Source organism: Euprymna scolopes, chromosome 28 (genome assembly GCF_053919585.1).
Source record: "Euprymna scolopes isolate OS-2025 chromosome 28, ASM5391958v1, whole genome shotgun sequence".
Classification (NCBI taxonomy): Eukaryota; Metazoa; Mollusca; class Cephalopoda; order Sepiida; family Sepiolidae; genus Euprymna; species Euprymna scolopes.
This window is the reverse complement of record NC_136509.1, coordinates 43,019,445-43,041,127: the sequence shown is the minus strand read 5'-3', so window position 1 is coordinate 43,041,127 and position 21,683 is coordinate 43,019,445.

Sequence of the window (21,683 nt, the reverse complement as noted above, 5' to 3'; positions counted from 1 at the left end):
ATATATATATATATAGGCCTGGAGTTCCGCCTACGTCTTAATAACCACACACATACCATTAGGGATAAATCTACACAGCACCCAGTAGCTATCCACTATAATTTACCTAACGACACAATAGACAACATCAGATATATCCTCATAGCATCCAATTTTATTACACAGCACCAGAGACGAAAAAATGAAAAGAAAATTAATTCTAAAACTCAACACGCACACTACAGGCTTTAACAAAAACCTAGGACTACTCAGTGACTACAATTTTTATAACTACAAAGATATTCTATAAACATTTCCTTAGGACAAAAATGCACAGTGAGATGGGGTAAACTTCAAAAAAAAAAAATTTAACTCTTTCCCAAGTCTTCACATTTTCCCTAATTTTTTCTTTCTTTATACTCTCATACAATGGTATCTGTATGTGTGTGCGTATTATGTACGCATATATGTATGTATTCGTGCGAGTGTATGTGTATATGTACCTGAAAGTGTATACAGGTCAGTATATGCATATGTATGCATATGTTTGTGTATGTATATATATATGTATGTATATGTGGATATATGTGTATGTGTGTGCATGCATGTGAGTATGTTTTCAAAACACATTTTCTTTAAGTATTAATTATCTTCATATTACCGTATATGTATATATATATATATATATATATTTCTCGCACCTATACTTCTTTTCCCGTCCCTCTCTTCTCCTCTTCCTCTCTCTCTCTCTCTCCCTACATTCGCTTATGTAAGCTTGTGTATATATGTACAGCTGTCTCAATGTGTAAATGTATGCGCAAGCATTCATTTATGTGCATGTATATTTGTTAGCATATGTATATGTGTGTATATGCATACATTTATGTATGCACATATGCATATGTATACATATATATATATATATTTGTACATGTAAGTATTTGTTTGTATACGTGTGAGTATGTACATATTAATATATAAAGTAATAAAAAGTAGCGTTTCGTTTTTGTCTTAAAACGGTTGAATTTAGAAACGACGTTTTCGTTCTTTTTCGAATGAGAAATAGCCGTTGAATTACAAATGAGCATCATAGCGTTTCTCCTCATAACGTCTTATTATCTTTGAATTTTTATTCTCTCTTAGAATAAATAATATCGTTAGAATTCAAAAGATTGGAGAGTTAAAGGCGCGTTTCTCATTTTTATTTACTGTTTAATTTTTAATTTTTCGTTTGTATGTGTATATGTACTGTGTGCATGTGTTTATGTGCGTACTTATGTGTATATATTTAAGACTGACGTGGTACCTTCTCATTGGCTATACCTCCTTCTCCTCCTCCTCCTCCTTCTCATCCTCCTCTTCTACCTTCCTTCCTTTTCCATCCCTATTTTCCCCGTACATGCTCATACTTTCACTACACCGATGAAGACTGAAGGATCGGTCGAAAATATGTACTTGTAAAAGAAGTGTTTTAATTTTTTTTCATAATATTATTTTGTATTCCTGCACGTCACCAATTTAAAAGTTATAAGATTTTATACTTTCCGTATTCTTTTTTATACATTTTTATTCATATATATATATATATATATATATATATATATATATATATATATATATATATATATATATATATACGCGAATTCTACATGTAAAATGGTAGACACAGACACCTGACACGAATATTATCGCGAAAGCTGAGAGTCTGAACATCGAAGTCATGGTTATGACGAACCGGTTGTGCTGGGTAGGTCATGTTATTCGGATGAAGGATGTGAAGCTGCACAAGCAGCTCTTTTACAGCGAGCTTAAGACTGTTAAACGTACTAAATATCGACCAAAGAAGAGCGTCAAGGGGTGCGTAAAAGACGACCTTAAAGCTTTCTAGTTTCCTGTTCAGAACTGGGAGACCCTATGAAAAATGATAGTTCGAATGAGGGAGGGTAGTCAGAGAGGGATCTGAAATTTTTGCGAAGGAAAGGATCGATCATCCTGAACTCAGGAGGAACCTTCGGTAAAGTAATGTGTCGGTTTTGCACATTGAATTAAACAATTGGAAACGTTAGGCATGTAAACACATACCATGAGCAGAGGCAGAAGTGAAGCAACTTCTCGCCTGAAAATTCATCTTCGGACCCACGGATGTGATTTGGGTTTCGCTAACGATTAACTAGAAAACTACGGTGAGGTCAGTAGGGAGCAATGACATGGCTAACGTTTGTAAAGACGAAGCAATTTCACCCCCCACACACACGCATATATATATATATATATATATATATATATATATATATATATATATATATATATATATATACGCATACATATATCTTGGAATTCTTCAATCTATCAAACTAAATTACAAAATAGTATTCTAAATTCTTCACTGGAAACCTATTGGATTATAATTCAAGTGATTTATTGAAGTTAGTGCATTTCTTTGCATCCAGGAGTTACGGTAATACTCATGCCATTTTTTGAATTATCAGTTGTTTAACATAAGAACTGTTTTCGAGATTATATCAAAGCAATGTATCATATGATGGCTCTCAATCTCTCTCTCTCTCTCTCTCTCTATATATATATATATATATATATATATATATATATATATATATATATATATATATAATTATTTTCTACTATAATAATTAAATACCTACAGACACTAGTGTTTCATCCTTTCGGGAATCTTCAGTGCAGAGTGTCACGATTACTACTAGTCGAACGATTCGAACAACGTATCACGAGACACCTCTGGCTCGATTACCGGAGACCTAATCCATTCGGCTACCATTAACCGCTTGAAATAACGTTGAATTTTAAACATCTTAATTTTAAGTGTTCATTTACGTCAGTCAGACAGTGATCTAATCGTTATACGATGATCTACGCATAACAGCTAAATTAACCGACTATTAATTCAACTGAAAGTGCTCAACGATAAGAAACGAATTTCTTAAAGGGGCTGTTATAATTATATATATATATATATATATATGCTAGCAGGCTTCCAACAGTTGCCATCCGGTAAAATACTATGTCTTATTAGATAGCCAAGTATCTATGAATTGTTAATCAATGCATAGTGATGGTTCCCAAATAACTAAAAAATGTGATTTGGGAATCGAAAACTAAACGTTAAGCCTTAGTTGTTAATTGTCTCTCCAGTGCCGTTACCGTATGAGCTACAAACCGATAGATAAGGAAGTTTAAATTTACGCGACTTTGAGCTATTTATTGTAGACCAACATTGTTAGTAATGTTGTTGTACATATTCTCATTTCATATATGTGTGTTTGTTATATATGTATCTTTTCCTACCATCTGGTATTGCATTTGGTAGTCGATATAACTTAGATAGCGCTAAACTAACGCAGGCTAACAATATTTAAGAACTAATGTAATACACGTTCAGTGCTAATGATCTTAAAAGCATGAAAATATGATATGGGAAATAACAATAAAGACCTTTTGCCAAAAGAATCCACATTGCTACGACTAATTAAGCGTATTTTTTCACTTCTGAATCAGAAAATGTAAGCTCTCATCACGTCATAGTTTTTTGGAAAGTAAGTTTGAAAGAAAGCTGATCTTATGACAAAATGGAATACATTTTAGTGGTATTATCAGTTGTTCTTAACATATTGTCTATAATATAAATCTCACCTTTCAGTATAAATGTATGTATGGATGTATGTATGTATGTATGTATATTTGTATGTCTGCCTTACTTTCGACAAAAGCGACGGATTTTCATGCGATCTTTATTGTCATTACGTTCGACTATTCGGACGAGAAATATCCAAAATATTGGGCCAAAACATTAATTCCGTCACTCTCAACTAGGCACTTATTTACAGGAAAGGGGTCGCTTTTTTTCGCCGATATTTTCGATAGAAATGCCCACTTTTCGATTGATAAGCGTTAATTTAAATCTACGTCACTTCCGCCTTGGCGAGGAGGGCAGAAGCAAAGATGTCTCGTTTTTATTTTTACGTTCTTTATCTGTCTTCGCAGTTCGAATTCGAGACTAGCTGCCTATTACCTTTTTGTTTTTTTTTTGTTTGCTCAATATACACCTCCAAATACCCGGCCAACACAGGGCACGCAGGCTAGTCCTACCTATATTTTTAAGTGAAAAACACTTTGCTAGTAGCATATATTTATTGTAATATAAAAACATCAAATACTGTAAACTGAATGGTTGGCATTGATAAAGGTAAGTACGCGAAAATTATATGTTGCCTCTGCATTGTTCAAGCTTCATAGCTTGAACTTCTGTTTATTCGAACTACTCAATTGCTCAGTGACTGGATGTTATCTCTTCAAATCTGAACAGTCAGCCATTATGACTGCGCCCCAGCGACTCTGATACCCGGTCTAAATAATATTCAGGTCCGGATAGAATCTCTACCCTTGCACGTCGCTCATTGAACGTAATATCTCAGGAGACCGGTTCATAAGTGAAAATAGGAAGTGCACATTGACGCAGATATTGCACTCCACGCTTCTAAAAACAGTAAACATCTTGTTGACAGGTTCTTCGTTGATTCTTGGCTTATTATTGCCAAACAAATAGCTCCTACGGTTCCAATTCTATTGAGTTTTCGAAATCTCAATCTTGGATGAGTTACCAGATCTGAGGAATGTAAAAGATGCCACCTACCAACATCTATATCGTCAATCCTGGAAAATCCTGGCACAAGAAAATGAAGCAATCACTATCCATGTTGAAAATATTAGTGAACTGCTTAATTAAGCCAAGCTCGATGTGCAGCAGGGGGAAAAGTACCCTTTCTCTGTGCACTAGAGTCGTTGATGACGTTCCGTTATTTTTAAGACAGTAATTACTGCCGCACAGGCCAGTCCTTTGTTTCTAAGAACTAATTTCTGAAATATGTCGAAGTTTTATATCGTAAAATGTAACCTATAAAAATCGGACTGAAATGATCATTTCCAATCAAAACATAGACTTTCACCCCATCTCTTTCCTCTAAAATGATTTACAGACAATACAGGTGGATAAAAAAGTAATAAACAGCATATGGCCACAGCACAAAAGTTTGATTCAATAAATGTGATTTTTTGAGTAAGTGTATCAGATTTGTAATACAGGAGCTAAAAAAAAAAAACCGCAGTCACCATATTCGTTTAAAGGTATAATAATAAAATTCAAAACACGTTTCCAATTCTCAACTGTCCAACCTGCAAATAACCCGTCTATATTCCCTTAATTTATTTTCGTATGAATTAATTCGTCTTAGGTTTTCTCTGTGGAGAAATTAGATGCAAACGTTTTATGTAAAAATGTAAACGTTTAGTTGGTACTCGATAAAGAAAATTTCGTCTCATAACGTAGTCTCTCTGAAATGAGGCACTGCAGAAACATGTAATCACATACATAGCCAATTATGTTTGTATGAATAAACGTATTATACACACGAAAGTAATTTAATATTATTCATTCGAATATACCTTGAGACAACACTGTTTAATTCTTACGAAATCATCAGTGTAGGAGGTGATAATTCTTGATAGTCGGGAGATTTGCAGGCAGTCATTTAGCCACGAAACCATATTTGACTCTCTTTACAAAGCCTTTACCTCCTGACTGCTAAACAATTGCCACATTATTACTAGGAAATATATAAGAAATAAACACCAAATCGGGTGCAGAACTAGACAATCCAGGGTTTTAAAGATAATAGTGTTTCATGCTTACGCAATCATAGGTATAGGAGGTGACTATCTCAGCTTGGAATCTATTGCAGGCCGTTCCTGTAGAAAAACACAGCTATATAAAAGGTTTATATTTTTCCATTCCAGTTTTCTGGCCCACGGCTTTACTCTAAAACACTGCAGTTTCATAGCCTTCAAACACAACTCATCATATATATATCATATATATATATATATATATATATATATATATATATATATATATTAGCATTGTCTCTTAAATGATATGTATTTTGAGAATGCTAGATAACCAAAGAAGCCTTTGAATTAAGTAATGTAGAAATACGTCTTTTTTCTGAAATAAAGTTGGTCCAATATGGAAAGTACAAATAATCGTAAAGGATTCGCTGTAGTTATTTTATGGTTTCTAATTTCGTCCTTCAGAGTTTTGTTACGTCAAAACTGAAGCTGGTCCAATCAAATATCTTGAACGCACTTGATCCAGTTATACATCAGGGTTCTTGTGCTTGAGCAAATACCCATTTTCCTAAATCAAGAAAAAGCAGTACAACTTAAAATAGCCTGCCTTATACCAGATCCGCTTATCAATAAATCTATATAAGATAGCTTATATTCGAAGTAAGTTTATGTAAAACGTATGTTTACTTGTGATATGTGTAACACTTGTAAATCTCCTTCGGCTGAGAATTCATTACAATTTTGGCTGAATTAAATTAATGACTTTATAGGATTTTATTTATCTAAATATGTTCCTACTCTTTTGCTTTTCAAATAAGCATATTGTCATTTGAACTGTACATAGCTGCTAATTAATATATTGTTTTAAAGCGAATAGTATAGATTATAGCGGCAATATATCCGTTCATTACTTTAAACTATCATCAAATTAGCATAGTTGGAAAAGCAAGAAACAGGAAGAGGATTTCCAAGTTAGCAATCAAACCAAGGAAACTATTAAAACTTGGGTATTAACATATACAGTGCAACACTGGTCCTGTATTTCTCTTATATTCCGGGTTATTATATCCTGCTTATACGATTCATTAAGTAATTTGGGACCGGATAAAATGTCTCTTATATCCGTTTTTCTTATATTCGAGTATTTTATATCGGTATTACACTAATTTGTAACTGCGGAAAAATTATTTAAAAGATTGTTTTATTTAATCTGTTTAGGTTTTCAAATTTTAAGACGTAATCCTACGTCTCTCTTCTATTCGTATACTTTAATAGTTGCTACACAGAAATGATAATCTTTAAAAATAATATGAACAGATATATTGGTGCAAGAATCTTTACTGTTCCCCGTAAAACACGATATTAAATAGCAGCTACTTCATTTCTAAGTGGCAATGTGTTATTATACAGATTATGCTTCATTGTCTAAAATTTTAATATGAAATTCCAAGTCACTCATCCAGGATTTGCTTACACAGTTTTTGTAGTATTTATTTTTTGTTAGTATTTACAAAATGGTCGCAAGCGTTGATCTAGTTTTCTAGATGTGTAATATTTCTCTTGGAAATAATGGGATAACTTTACAAACCAGTACATGCAAATACTAGAGCCATTTAGAACGTAAGGCGCCATATTTTGTGACTCAGAATCTTAAAGGTTTAAGAGCTACAAAAACTGGGATGATATCATTAAGCGAACGGTTTTTGGAGATCCAGATTTAATTTTCTTACATAATCCCCATCATACCCGATGCACTTTTACCAATCACTTTGCTGTCATTTTTAAATATGGCACAATCACGTTGACACACCGGTTCTCGCCAGGTCACCGAAGATGAGGAAACTTGAGCCTGCCCAGTACCAGATGGGTGACAATCGCTCTGTGTACCACGAGGTAAAATACCAGCTTGAGATACTGGCACAATCTATCACATTCTCGAGGGTAGATGGGGCTCTTTTAAGCCGTGGTAGCTACCACGTCTAGTGATTAGGTCACAATAAAAAATAAACTTGAGAGCCCTGGCGAAACATCAAATATTATGCTTCCGACAAGATGTGAATTACAATACAAACTCGTGTAGTGAGTTCAGTCTCGGCTATGGATTGAATTGGGTTTGATGCCTTGGTCGTAACAGCTCGCAGCCCTTTATCACTTAAATCTCAGTTGCCCCTTTAAAATTGACTAATCCATCTATCCGTGCTGACATAAAATATATCGGAGTTATAAAAGTTCAACAGAAACCGATGAGCATTGATCGGCTCTTATTATTATTATTATTATTATTATTATTATTATTATTTATTTATTTATTATTATTTATTTTTTTTTTTTTTTGCATAGAAATATTCAATGACAAATTTTGCTTTGAACTTATGTCTCTGACAATAATGGCTTTCTTAGAATCTCACCGCGTCATAATCTGCAACAAAGAGATGGAACATTAAGGTCATGAATGCATAAATTCAGTCGTCATAACCATGCAATTTGGATTTTTCTTTCTCAACTTCTTGGCCAGAATAAAATAAATAAAAATCATTAATTTTGGATCTTAAATCCTCACTTATTTTTATGTGTGTGTTTCGTTGTATTTTGTTTTCTACTTTGTAATCTATTCCGTTTTTTTTATTTTTTTTATTTTACTCAGCGATTTCAACTAATTTATTATTCATATTTTGTTTTATTTTTCACTGTGCCATATTTTGTTTTATTTTTCACCATGTGTTATTAATGATATCTATTCTACACTCTTATATTTCTTTAGGAATGGTTGTATAATAGAATTTCCTTACAGGTACATTATTTCTACTGGCTTGCACCTGGCTTATTAATAATTACTTGTAATCATGCTATTTTTATTAGAAGCATGGCAACCACATCCTAGTGGCAATTATTAAAGTATAGGATTATGATTAAGTCATCGAGATATGTATTTCAAATTACATGTCATGGATTCTTGATTAATTGCATATTTAAAGATACGTGATTAGTATTAATCCTCTCGTCCTCTTTACACATACATAATTCTTAGATATCGGATTAACGTGGACGTAATATGTTCTCCAACTTTCAAAACACGTATCCAATATATTATTAAACTGGAGAGGCACACGATCCTGCCACAGTTAATGTTTGTAGAAATTTGTGGCATATTTTATAATCTATTCTTGTTCCGCGACTGAATAGAATACGTGATATCATTGTAATTCCTTTGTTCAAGTTGAAATATGAATATCCACGCACACTGTTTAATTTAATTTTGAAATATATCTGTTAGAGGAGTCTACCTCTTAAAGTCTTGTAATGATGTGTACCCTGTGCATATTTTATTTCCTAAGGTAAGCGTTCACATTGATCTTCTATAAAACTAGACGAATTCGGTGAACAAAAAATCAATGATATATTTGTGATATTTTACTCGAAACCGACGAAACACGTTGATCCGATACCTTTTCTTTACATAGGTATCACCAATTATCGAGGCCCAGAGGCTACTCGATGATAAGGGCTAAGGAGTTTGCAGTCGCCTATTGGACAAAATAGTAATCGATAGTTATGGACATTCGGTAAATTTGTACACTTAAGTGGAACGGCTCATCAAAAACTTGTTTACGTTGAACTTGAAGTCAACTATATTCTAGTTAGCTGGAAAGCAGGAAAACGGAAGAGATTTCCACAGGCGTGCACTTCTACGTAAGTGGAATCTACGTATAGGTCTGTGCACTGATAAATAATGGGGAAAAGTATTGATAGTGTTCTCAGCTAGACGAGTGTCTTTTGTGAATGTTTTGCGATGGGGGCATAAATTGAATCCCAGTCGTGCACTTGACATGAAAATCACGATTAAGCAAAGACAGAATGGCAACACCTCTTCTGTGAGTAAGAGGTTGCAGAGAAGATAAAAGGGCATCTAGTACGAGGCTACGAAGTTTATATGGAACTCTATGAAGGCAGTATAAGTCCTTTATAGCAGTTCCTGTCCAGATGTGACAACAGTACTTCATCCTTGGCTTTAATATAGATAGAGAATTGCATCAGCAGGTAGATATCTACTGGATCGATAGAAGGATTCCATCATTTTTCCAGCGCCTTTGCAACGGATGTGTATTTATGTGTTCCATTTCAAATCAGTAGTAAATGTCAAGCCCAGAAACTTGTCCAAACAAAAGGCCTCCCCAAGACGAGAGCCATTCATTTCAATAGATGCCATATGTTGATCAGAGCGTTGGTGATGTAAAAATAAATACTTGGTTTTAGATGCATTAAAACTAACCAGCCACTTATTTCTCCATTGTACCATGATCAGAAGAGAGAGAATCAGAGAGAACTTGGCCGTTTACGGTCTTAGATGTAATACTATACATATTAGTGTCATCGGTATTAATCTCTACGAATGAGGTAAGGACGTGATTTGGAAGATCATTAATGTAGATCAGGAAGTGAGTTGAGCCAGGATGACCCCTGAAGGGCTCCAGCATTAACACTGTGGGCTTCTGATTTCTGCCCATCAACTACTACTTTTGAGAACCTATCAGAGAGAAATGATTTCATAACTGAGAAGACATTTCCAGCTATACCATAGGTGGAGATCTTGTGAAGTAAATCTTTATGCCATACCCTATAAAAAGGCCTTCGATATTTCAAAACCAATTGCCCTAGAAAGGTTGTTTCCGTTGACCTTTGATTTAGAAGGTTATTTTAGCCAAACATCATATTAAAAGAAAACAGCTATATGAGCTGAAAGTTTCCTCGCGCACATGCTAATTCTACCTATGCACAATGTGATTAAATAATATATATATATAGTGTGTGTGTGAGAAAGAGAGAGAGAGATAGAGAGAGAGGGGGGGGGAGAGACTAAGAGACTGCATAGCGTATCCCGACCGTAAAATAAGCTTAAATATTATAGTTTAATTAATGCAATCGTTGTATTTAGCATTATAGAACAAAATCTATTATGTTTATATATATATATATATATGTATACATATATATGTGTATATATATATATGTGTGTGTGTGTGTGTGTGTGTGTGTCTGTAGTAATTGTTTCCAAATGACTTCCGTTCCATAAGCTGGAATCGACTTTCGTTCCATTAGCTGGAATCGAAACCAAAACATTCAGCACTCCAGCATAAGTCGTTATTCAACGTTCCAACTTTTACCGGTACAATATCTGAGCTATAGTCAATTAAATAAATAAAGGATAAAATTGTGTTTGTGTGCATGCTCAGACATTAGTCGATTAACTTATGCTAAATTCATTTTTTCAACTTTTATTCTTTAGTAGCGATTTTACAGCCTAATAATACAATTGAAAGTGTCCCCTAAATCTAGCTATCCTATATAAAAAAAAATTCAAGCCTGTAAACTAAATATTCAGAGAGACGTTTGTTAGTGACTTTTCGAACGCGCACACCGACAAGATTATTTACATGTATATATATATATATATATATATATATATATATATATATATATATATATATATATATGTATATTTGTCCTTCTATCTCTTGTTCTCTCTTTACTTACATATATACATATATATATATATATATATATATGTGGGGGGTGTTTAAGTGTGTGTTTATGTATGTGTGTTTATGTGTGTGCGTGTACAGAAAATCATTTCCATGGGCTAAAACGTTTTCATTGTAAATTCTACGCAATTAGGTAGAATGAAGAGGGTCTGCATAAATCGAATTCAGCGTAAAAGTTAAAGGAAACCAATAATTAGGAAATCATAAAAATTCGTACCGAGTCTCAGTGAACGGCAACATGTCTCCAAATGTAGCGCTAGCAGTGGAGTTACACAAGGTTCCTATTTACCAACGACATGCCGGAGTCCTTTGATGGTAATGGCCTGTTGTTTGCTGACAACGTCAAGCTGGTCGCCTGACAGAATCAGATTGGTGTTTTCGGTCGAATCTTCAGTGGTCAACCGCATGGAATCTCGACCTCAACCTCGGAAGATGTTGCCATATTGAAGTTGGCAATCTATTGAAGTCGACACTTACTTTTGGTGCTTCGCAAAACTCTCTGGCAGATGGTGAGGAGACCAGAAACCTTGGGTTGCTAGTTGATTTCGCTTTAAATCCATTGAGTCTTTGTATTCAGACTGCCAACAAAGTAATGAGTACCTTTTTTTCAGCACGAGTTACTTCGCCAACCACACTCAAAAGATATTCCTCCCAATGTTCATAACGGTCGTTCGACCTGTATTAGAGTATGATTCGTCCTCATATCTAGTTCATAACATCTGGAGCAAATCATAGGCTGATCACCCGGTAGGGGCGAGGTTTTCGTATCCTTCCTTGCAGAACCAGTTTGCGGCGGCTGATTTTTTTTTTCGCTTGAGCACCGAAAACTGAGTCGTGGCCTAATTTTGGTCTGTAACTTTCTTTATGTGCATTACGACCTACTTCGCAGTATCTCTTTTCTCCAGCACTCGAACATGAACTGAGAGGACATGAACTAAGGCTGCTTAATCGGAGATTTTGGCTAACCAGATCCAAAAGCCGCATTATCCATCCACATACATGGATCAGTTCAAGACGAGGCTAGACCGGTGCTGGCCAACTGCATTTCTGACCGTCTAACTTCATAGCGCTTAACCCTCCCTTCTTTCCTCTTTTTCCCTTTTTTAAAGTGTATTTTTATTTCTCTCTCTCTTCGCGCGCCCCTCTTCATATCTTGATTAAATTGAATTGAATTAAATTGAATTAATTAATGAACGTTCGTGTACTAAAGGAATATGAAAAATAGTGTACCTTCATGCAGTCGTACACATATTCATGAATGAGTATATTAAAACGCACATCCATTACCGAGTGAATTAAAACGGTATGTTTTTTTATATTAATGTCATGGCGAGAAAAGACTCAGATTAATTGGTATATAGATAGATAAGCAGTGCACCATTTAGCAGCTTATTTTACAAATTTGAAAAGTACTGGTCACCGTAGAAATTTCCAGTGAAAAGTCATTAAGAATCTATTGTATTCTGAGTTAAAATACATCTCAGATTTTAATTACAGCGCATTAATTCGAGAAACCTTAAAGGTTCTTTTCTTGAAGACACATTAAAGAACGGCCGGTAAAACCCCAACCATTTAAAGACTCTTGCACCGATCTGCGATTTTTCATTTTCGGAGATAGAGTTTGAAAATATGAAGGTAGACAGACAGACATATAGCCTTTTACATATTAGATTTATACACATACTTTGTGTATTATCTAACCTTCTTATTAATTTATCATATACTATTATAAATAACTGCTCAACAATGCAACAGAATAATTTGTAAGTTATTACAAGTATTAAAAGTATGTTTTGAGTGTTATAGGTGTTTTCTTGTTTATATAAAGCGGTTCGGTTTTATTCAACACTGCAATTTATTTTGTTTTTAATGGTAGTGATTCCTTAAGTCTAAGATTACTTTTGTTTATTTCAATAGCAATATGTTCTATTCCTTTAATATACAAACTAGTGTATAATGCGTTTCTCTCAGACTGCATTAACATAGCCTTCAAACCCAACCCATTTGAGGCTATACACAATGCTTCAAGCACACTAAACGAACATCCTCATGTTTATTAGTTTATAGATAAATATATATTATATACATATACATGTGTGGGTTATATATATATGAACATTTTATATTCACATATATGTGCATGCATATGTATACATACATATATATATATATATGTGTGTGTGTGTTTTCGTGTGTGTGGGTACACATGTATGCATATATATATATATATATATATATATATATATATATATATATATATATATATATATATATACATTATTTTCTTTTTTCTATCGTGTTTTGCTTATTTCTATGCGTATAATATTTTTGGCAAATATAGAAAACTTTCGAGATACATAAAAGAAAACCATTATCATATTCAATACAAACACTCCTCTGAAAAAATTAATATATATATATATATAATGACGTTGAATATATCTGGTGGGCTTAACAATACGCGCTTACACAATAAAATGCAGTCGAAATAGAAACATAATGTACATATCTAATATATATATATATATATAATATATATATATATATATATATATATATATATATATATATATATATACATGTGTGTATTGCAATAGAAAATGCGAACATTAAAAGTAATATGGTTAAGCTTAAACATGGAAAAGAAAAGGACAATATATTCTAGTAAAACTTATAATAAATTTATAACTTAAAATATTGCAGCATTAAGAATTAATTATATAATGTTAAATTGAATTTTAATAAAAACATCTTTTGCCGGAATATTTTAAGTTTTTAATTTATTATATTTTTTACTAGAATATATTTGCCTTTTTACCACGTTTAAAGTTAACTATATTATTTTTCATGCTCGCATTTTTCTATTGAAATCAATGATTTTCCCAAGCTTCCAGTAAATTCACGTGTTCTTTGTTTAATTTAAGACTTATTATTTGTTCCCATAAACATGGCATACACATATTTAAAGTTTATTATATTCAAAGCATTACATCAAAACACAAGGGTGTTTGTCCTTTTTCCTCCGTTCCACAGCATATGTTCGAGATGGCCTCCATTTAGCTTTTGTTTGTTTTTTGCCACTCTGTATATATATATATGTATATATATATACATATATATATATATATATATATATATATATATATATATATATATATATATATCTGTGTGTGATGTTTTTATGAACAAATATTAATTAGTTTTACCTGCGGACACTAGTATTTCTACGTTTATTGAATCACTATGATTGTCGGTTTCAAGGGCACACTCTTGGTCACTGTCGTCTATAAACAACATCTGCCTCTATCGGATTTCTCCAAAATGAAATCGAGGAGTTTATTTGCGTTTACTGTCGAGCACCCTCTTCTTCTAAAATATTCCCCATGATTATTGTCGGGTAGCATTCTGCTGATCTGAAATCGAGTGTTGTTAGTGTCACTTTTTAATACAAGCGGGCATTGGCGGGCTCAGTGTGTGGCTTCAAATGTCAAGCACTATCATCGCATTGGTACCGTCAGCCATGGTGATCATTGCTCTGTTAAGGTGGTCAATGCCGCCTTATGGTAGAGGCTATCATTAGTGTTTTTAGAACGTAAAACCGTTGTTATGAGGAATACAAATTTTACTATGATGTTTAAATTAAATGTATCTTCATACTGAATAATACTACTACTAATAATAATATTCATAAGGCTGCTTCGACTGATTATACTCGTACTACTATTAATACTACTTCTACTGCTACTACTGCTACTACTGCTACTACTACTACTAATACTCCTTTGTTTGGGGAAAATATATACCTGTTTTTGTTGTTGTATGGTTGAACATAATCACGTTTGCACTCTATTTATCTCGGCGTTTTTTACAAGTAGTCTAGCATTTCTATTTGCCACTGTTAACGATTGAGAAAAGATGTGGTTGTGGTTGCGCAACCCCCGTTTCACAATTACAGGCGCAACGATCCTTATAGGGGGTATCGATTGACCTTTGAGACTGAACGGAGACATTCGGTATAGGGTGAGTAAAAGTGAAAACGAAGAACTGATTTGATGTAAAAATGGTTCGTTTACCAAACCGGTCATTGTGCTTTAGTTAAAATACATAAACCTATTGGTATGATATGAAACAAAATATGTTAAACCTATGCACACAGTTAATTCATATTTATATGTTGTTGCCTTTACAACTGGAAACTGGTTTCCTTTTTGTAATAGATAAACTACTTTATAATATAAAATAATTTTTAATCAGAAGGAAATACAGTTATATAACTGGTGTTTGAAACGCTGCATCTAAAGTGGCGGTGAAATACTTCTAGACTGAGGCAGTTTCCATTTATTCCCAATCAAGCGTACCGTTTTTTTTAGGGGAGGGTTGGATTTTGCTCCAAATACAAAATAAGATTATGCAAAACTTTGTCCTCGTGGACAGGCATTCAAAACGAGAAAATACTGTTAAACTTGTAGTACGATAACATTGCAAACTATTATAACCTTACAAACAAAAGGTGTTAAAAGCGACGATATTGTAATTGATATTAAACTGTAAGGAGGAAAATATAGTTTTAGTACTGCCGAAAGCTTTGGTAAGAGAGATGCGACTATGTAAAAATGCAGCGATGATTACCAAGAAAGAAATGTAAAGGAAGTATCTGAAAAAATATTCTTAAAATCACTAGAATTATTTTTAAATAATAATGTCGCAATAGATTACAGAGTCTTTCTGTTTTAAATCCTATATTTTTCGGATGACTACAATGCTTTGTTTAACAAAGGCACAAATTTCTTCGCATTGTACGTGTTTTGTTTTAATACATTCTTGTTTGATAACAAATGAAAACTGATGATACTGTATTTATATGCTATATCTTATCGTCATCATCATAACTGTTGTTGTTTCACCATATTTCTATTAGTTATTAGTAATACCTCGTGTTCTACTGAATACTAATTATGTATCGTGCGTGCTTCTGGATGTCAGTAAGGTATGTGTGTTGAATATGCATAGATAACATATATTAACAAAACATAGCTTAAATCTAGTATTTTTCCGGGGAAAGTCGATCCTACCAGGATCAAACTGACCGAATTTATGTTGCTGGACGACGCAGTGTATGTGATATGCTTGAAAGTGGTTTAAAAGTGGGTAATCCATTATTCGATAATTCCGAATGAGCATATGCTAACAGACCATAAGAACTAACCGAAACTCATGCAGGGAGCGTTCCTTATTTCGAGTCGTGTTTTTAGAAAGGACTATTGGGAAATTGATGGGGAGAAAGAATAAACACAGACGATGTCTTGTATAACGCTGTTTCTAATAGAGTGTATTTTACGTTTACGGTGAGGATATGATAAGCAAAAACGAGTTAACAAGTGAAATTCGTGCTACTACCCTTAAATATGTATTAAATTGGATTTTGATACTCTTAAGACTTAAAATATTGTTGTTTGATAACAATTGAAAACTAATGATCATTTATTTATTTGCGAACTGTTATCCTCATCAGCATAACTGTTGTCTTTTCACCATATTTCGGCGAACTCATCCTCCAGCCTCTTTAGATGATTAACTTTGATGGGATAGGAATAAAGAAATACACACATTACTAATCTCAAAGGACCCAACAAAAATAATATATAAAACTGAAGATGTGTTGCACAAAACTGACGGCACAGTGTTGCTAATAGTCTGACCATAGTGGATTTGTATGTAGCGTCTGGGTTTGAAAAGGTTTTTCCTGAAGGGGAATAACTTCTCCTTTTTTTTACATGGAGTTCACCACTTATCCAGGCCCAATGTCCACTCCGGGATAAGGGTTATTGTGTGAACAGAAATCAATGGGATAGTGTAGTAATAGTATTGGAGTATTGAAAAAGTGTCATTACTTAAGGGGGCGGTTCATCAGGAATTTGATTGTGTTGGACTTGAAGACATCCAGGTTGAAGTCGGGAGGGAAACAGGCAAGCGGAACAGAGTTCCACAGGCGTGCAGTTCTAAGAAAGAAGCTTTGTTCATGGAATCTACGCTTTGATTTAGGCACAGATAAAGAGTGGTTTCAGCTAGTTGGGTGTTTTTTGAAAATGATTGGCGAGGGGGGATCAGAGAATGAAGCTCAGACGAGCACTTTCCATAGAAATAAAGATGAAACAAATACAGGCTCGCTACGTCTCTTCTGTGGGAAAGAGGTTGAAGGGAAGAGAAAAGGGCATCCCCCACCAAGGAACGAAGTATATTTTGTAATCTGTCAAGGCAAAATAGGTTGTTTTTAGAAGCTCCTGCCCAGTTGTGGCAGCAGTACCCCATCCTTGGACGTATTTGGCTTTTATATAGATAGAGAATTGCATCATTAGTGATATATCTTCTGGAGTGGTAGAAGGATCCCACCATTTTCCGAGCGACCTTGGCCACAGACTTGATATACGTGTTCCATTTCAGATCAGGAGTAAAGGTCGAACCCAGAAGCTTATCAAAACATGGGACATACCCAAGACGAGAGCCATCCATTTCAATTGATGCCAGATGGGGGATCAGAGCGTTTATGATGTAGAGAAAGGAGCTTGGTCTTGGATGCATTAAAGATAACCAGCCACGTCTTCCCCCACTGTGCCACGCGCTCAAGATCAGGGGAGAGAGAACATCATAATTTACGGCCTTTGATGTGTTGCCATAGATAATTGTGTCATCAACATAGATGTCAACGAAAGATTTTAGTATGTGTTTTGGGAGATCATTCGTGTATATCAGGAAGAGAGTTGGGCCCAGTATGGACCCCTAAGGGACTCCAGCATTAATACTGTGGGCCTCTGATTTCTGCACATCAACGACTACTCTTATGAACCTATTAGAGAGAAATGATTTAATGATCGAGAAAACATTTTCACTTATACCGTAGCTGGAAATCTTGTGTAGTAGGCCTTTATGCCAAACCTTATCGAAGGCCTTAGATATATTAAGAGCAATTGCCCTAGAAATGAAGCCTTTGTCGAGAGATTCGCTAATCCTATGAGATATAACGGTTAGCATATCTGCTGTAGATCTAGCATACCGGAAACCATATTGTCTGTCGATAAGAAGGTTATTTCTGCTGAGGTGGTTGACTACTTCTCTATTTATTGTGATTCCAGGAACTTACTCATGACACTCAGGAGTCTATTTGATCTGTACTGAGAGGGAGGCTACTTATCACCTGAATTCTTAAATACAGGGCATACTGATGAGGTTTTCCTGGGTGTTGGGAAGCACTTCTCCATAAGGCAACGCTTAAACAGTTTGGTAAGTATGGGGGTAAGTTCTGGTTGTAATTTTTTTAACACTATAATTGGAATACCGTCAGGACCAGTTGCTTTACTGGAGTCAAGGTTCTTGATTAGCTTGGCGACCTCACGCACAGATATTTGTACGTTGCATAGCGTGTTGTCTGTTATAGGAGGGAATACGGGGAGTTGATGATCTTCGTCGTACAGCGTAGAATTTGCCGCAAAGTTCTTGGCAAATAGTTTGGCCTTGTTAGATTCTGTCGAGATGACCTCTGGTCCATTGATAATGGTTGGGATAGAACGCACGCTTTTGTTCAGGATCCTGTTTGCTATTTGCCATAACTGGTGGGAACCAAGCCGCTGCTCAGCTACTTTGGATTTAACGGATTGCGCATATAGTTCTCTTGCAGTTTTTATTACTCTTTTAAAGTGGTTGCTTGCGGTCCCGAAAGCAGCTTTAGTTTCAGTGCATCTATTACGTTGTTAGTAATGGAAAAAGAGATTTCTCTGTGCGATAGCAGCAGCACATTCAGGGGAGAAACATAGTTGGCTGTTACGTTTTTGTTGGAATTTTTTGGATGGTATAAATTGTACTATGCCTACAAGTAACCATTCGGCCAGGTCTGATACTATAGAGGACATATCCTTTTTAAACATGGAATGGAGAGCTAGATCAGATATGAATGTACGGAAGCTATCCCAGTCCGCCATAGAGTATTGGTATACAGTACGGTGGAGCGGTACGTCTGTAGATTTATTATATTTCATTTTTATCTTAACTGATACGACGCAGTGGTCGGAGGATCCCAGAGGAGATAGAACGGAACATGATCATAGCTCAGTTGGAAGTGGATAGAAAAAGGTCTAGAAGGTTTGCGTACTGATCGGAAGTATCGGGCACACGGGTTGTCTCGTGAACAATCTGAGTGAGGGCATAGGCAATGGCAAAATCATGACAGAAGCTCCCCTCTTCATCAGTCTTATTTGAGTGGGTCAGCCATTCCACATTATGGACATTTAAGTCACCGCAAATGTGAATGTTAGCCGAGGGATGAGCAGACAGGATGTGGTCAATTTTCTCTTTAAGACAGTAACTCCGCTGTTGTGGGGGCGATAGAGGGCAAACATAAATGCGCTGGTGTAAGCAAGTGCAACCCGGAAGAACATATAAGGTAGATTAGGATCTTCTCTGGAGATATCCCTGTCACAGGCGAAGCCATCTTTAATGTAGACACATATTCCATGCCCGTGTCGATATTGGGGGTCAGATTTAGATGTTAAGTTAGAGTATCCTTTAATTATGAATTCATCTAGGGAGGTGATCGGCCTTATTCTAGTTTCGCTTAGAAAAATATGTCAGGTGTATTTTCCTGTAATTGGGTTTCAACCTCTGGAAGCTTAGAATGTAGACCTCTGATGAGAAATCGTAGTAGGGGTCTACGGAAGATGATGGGTTCTAGGTTTATTCGTGTTTTCTTCTTTGAGATATTTCATGTTGAGGATTTTGGGATTTGTGACACAGGTCAGCATACTTGGTTAGAGCAGAACAGAGAGGGAAAGTAAGAGAGGAAAGACAGGTATTTTTTTTTTGGTAGCAGATAATAAGGTAAAGCCGTAACAATTACCCACTAGGATGGCATCGAGGGGCCCCACCAGAGACTACTGCATGGTCCAGAATCAATTCACCAAATGGTAATACAGCAGCCCCAGTACTTTGCACCTGCTGATAGGACAGCCCCCTTAGCTGTTATTCCAAAGTTCGGGTCATTGACTATCAGCCAGTTAACGTCAGCCCAGATGAAAGCATTTACCTCCGGCACCCTTACTAGTGACATGGCCGAAAGGATAGACATAGAGACCGAAAATTTCCGACATCTCCGTTTTAATTTTATACACACACACACCCACACACACACACACACAGACATATATTTATATATATATATATATACATATATATATATATATATCAATATGTATGAATAAAAAATCAATACGAAAACATATAAATATTTATATCTTTTCCGTATTTATGTCCTATGTGTTGACATGTAAGAATACAAAAAAAGACTTTTGCAACAAACAAGAGTGTTTCCTTCAAAAACACGTCACTTTCGACCGATTCTTCAGTGTGAATATATATATATATATATATATATATATATATAATTGTAAGTTATAAAATATGCATTAGCAATTAAGTAGCACAGAATTCTTGTAAATACTCACCTGAAAAGGAAAGGCAGATAATTCTGTCTAGCTTTATTGTCATACATATTTTATAACTCACTAACTTGTTCTACTCATATATTGAGTGCATCTAATTTAATACATAATATTGATACATTATATTTTATCCATTATTATATTCCTTTATAAAGTTGTATGTAAATACATGAAATAATGCATGCATATATATATATATATATATATATATATATATATATATGTATATAAGAAGCTCAATGTGATTAGAGAGCAATATATAGAATAAATGACAAACAGTTATATTCCAAAGTTCATGATGGTGACAATCTGATAGTTTATTCCTTTTATTCGGGTTATTTATACAATTCTTTAATAAAATAAAAGATGGTCAACATTATTAATTTTTTTAATGTAATCTTTATGTAATCTTTTGTTATTTATTCCCTATATTGCACGGTAATCACATTGGGATTCTTATATAAGGATTGATATATAATAAGAAAATATATTTCTACACAAATATATATATATAATTATATATATATATATATATATATATATATATATATATATATATATATATATATATATGTTGTAAAGAAATATAGCATATATATAGCGGAAATTCAATCGACTAAGATGGAAAACGGGGCGAGGAAAAAGGAAACAAAGAAAAAAAAATTGATGAAGTTACATGTAAGAAATGTACAATCTAGTAAAATATAATAAATATGTCGATTAAAAATGAGATCGCTTAAATACACTCGAAGCGCTTTTCGTTCAGACTATCTTTTCAAGGGTATATGTCTAAAAAATGATTTTTTTTTTTAGAATATTATGTAGTGTAATGGAGTAAAAGCGGAGAGGAGGTTAAACAAAAGAAAACAAAAAACTGTGACTGCCTAAATAATTCTAATTGAAGACGGAGGTTTCTCTTTTTGCACAAAGTAGGGTATCTGAAAATGATGGCAAGTGTCTCGAGGATGGACAGGTGTAACTTTGTACGTCTTCGATGCAAAACAGAAAAACACTC